This window comes from Bison bison, unplaced genomic scaffold, assembly GCF_000754665.1.
Source record: "Bison bison bison isolate TAMUID 2011002044 unplaced genomic scaffold, Bison_UMD1.0 scf7180017864473, whole genome shotgun sequence".
Lineage (NCBI taxonomy): Eukaryota > Metazoa > Chordata > Mammalia > Artiodactyla > Bovidae > Bison > Bison bison.
The window spans coordinates 17,727,739-17,729,946 of NW_011495034.1; positions in this window are offsets into that span (position 1 = coordinate 17,727,739).

The following is a 2,208-nucleotide window of genomic DNA, read 5'->3' on the forward strand; positions in this document are numbered from 1 at the left end:
CAATGGGGGGCCGCGCGGCGGGGTGGGCGGGACCGCGTCTCGCTGGGCCGGGAGACCCTCCTCCCTCATCCCGCCGCCGAAGTGCTGGGGAAGGGGAGAGGAAGTGAGGATTTAGGCGACTCTTGGTCGTGGGAGGCCAGAAAGGGAATTTCTGGAAGGAGTTGGGACAGGTGGAGCGACGGCTTAGTGTCATGAGAAGGGAGTGGGCCTCCGTTGTCCCACTATTACGATTGTGAGAACTGGTGATATCCTGCAAGCCTCCTTCCCCACCGGGGCTTCAGTTTCTCTGTCTTAAGTGTGGATTATATAGGGCTGTTGGGGAGGTAGGATTACTTCGTGTCGGCACAGATTCTGCCCACTGTTTAGACAAAGCTTTTAGGTATCTTGTTAGTGCCTCTCTCCATCTTACAAGTAAGAAAACAGCATCAGAGAGGGGGTGGCCTTGCAGGTATCAAATAGCATCACAGAGGTACAATTGGGGCTCCTGAGAAGTCCGCTGTACTAGAGTGTATAGTTCAAGGAGTTGCTCAGAGCCCCGGGGCTGGGGTCCACCCCATGAAAACCTCCCATCCTCTCCCAGCTGTGCTTGGCCTGACTGAGGACCCCATAGTGTAGGTGGTCCCAGGGGCACCTTGCCCCTCAGGTAATCATGACCCAGGAGGGGAGGCATCCAATCCCAGCAATCCAGCGACCCCACCCCCCCACCTGCCAACACACACCCAGTTTTGCTGCTGATCCTTGATGTGGACCAATAGCTGTACCTCTGGATCTCAGGTGGCCCATTTGTAAAAAAGGAGTTCTGATTAGTGGTCCAGGATATCTTTGGCTTCTCTGTCTGAGATGGAGTTACCTGGGAACAGATTAGGGGTGCCTACCCACCAGGGCTCAGGTTCAGCCTGCAGGCTCAGCTTGCCTCCCTGTCCTCTCCTGGAGGTCCAGTGATGGGAGCACGGGTGACAGGTCAGAGGGACAAGCGCCCACAGTTTGTGGGCTGACCAGCCTTGGGCCCTGCACTTATCCAATCAGGCTGTCCTCTGTGGTTTCCTGCTGGGCTCTGCTCCCTGCCCACAGCCAGGCCTGTGGCCACAGGCCAGCCCCACAGCCCCACCTGAAAGGTTCTGGGAAGTTATAGAGGGTTTCTGAGCTGGAGGGAGGAGTTGGGCCATCCCATCCCACCCCACACCCACCCCAGCCCCCTAAGCTGGGCCCCATCTAGGCCTCAGCACTGCTTACTCTTCTTACTAGGTATGAGCCATCAAAACACGGTAAGGACAAAATAAACTTGTCCCCCTGCGAGTCAGTTAGACTCCTTCAGGTAAGAGGCCTGATCCTTGACCTGGCCATGAGATGACCTCTGACTTTGACCTTGGCTACAGGCTTTGACACCTACCTGTCTCAGAGCCTGACCCTAAAGTGACTCCTGATCCTTAGAATGGTGCAACCCTCCCCGATTACAGAGAACCCCTAGCTGTCCATCTTCTACCCATCAGCCTGGGAAGCATTAGTGCAGCATTTGCTGTATGCTGGGCCCTGTGCTGACAGCCAGTGAGTCCAGGATGCCCTTGTGGTTTCTCAGTGTGGCCACTGCTGAAGAACAAGGAGGTGCCATATTGGGAGCACTAACATACTCTTTGTATGAGGTTGGGGAAGGCTACCCAGGGGATCATTACCCAGAGGTAGGTCCTAAAGGATGTGTAGGAGGTACTGCTAGAGAAAGGAGAAAGAACATTCCAAACAGGTCCACTAGAAGCAAGAGCCACCGGTCACTTTGTCTAGACGAGGCTGATGAAGGCCTTGCCTGAGGCAAACATCCAGTCAAAACATTCTTCTGTCCTGGCCAGCAGCTGCCTGGAGCAGTGAGGATGACTGTGGGGCTGGGGTTCAGGAGCTCTTGAGTCCCATGTGGACCTGTGCATGCTTGCTAAGTCACTTCAGTAGTGTCCTACTCTTTGCAACCCTATGGGCCGTACAAAGCCCACCATGCTCCTCTGTCCATGGGATACTCCAGGCATGAATACTGGAGTGGGTTGCCATGCCCTCCTCCAGGGAATCTTCCCAACCCAGAGATCAAACTCACATCTTTTATATCTCCTGCATTGGCAGGTGGGTTCTTTACCACTAGTGCCACATGGGAAGCCTTCCCAGGTGGCTCTGCTACCCAGTTAAGGGGATGTGAAGCCATGGTTCTGCTTTCTGCTCTCCACCCCG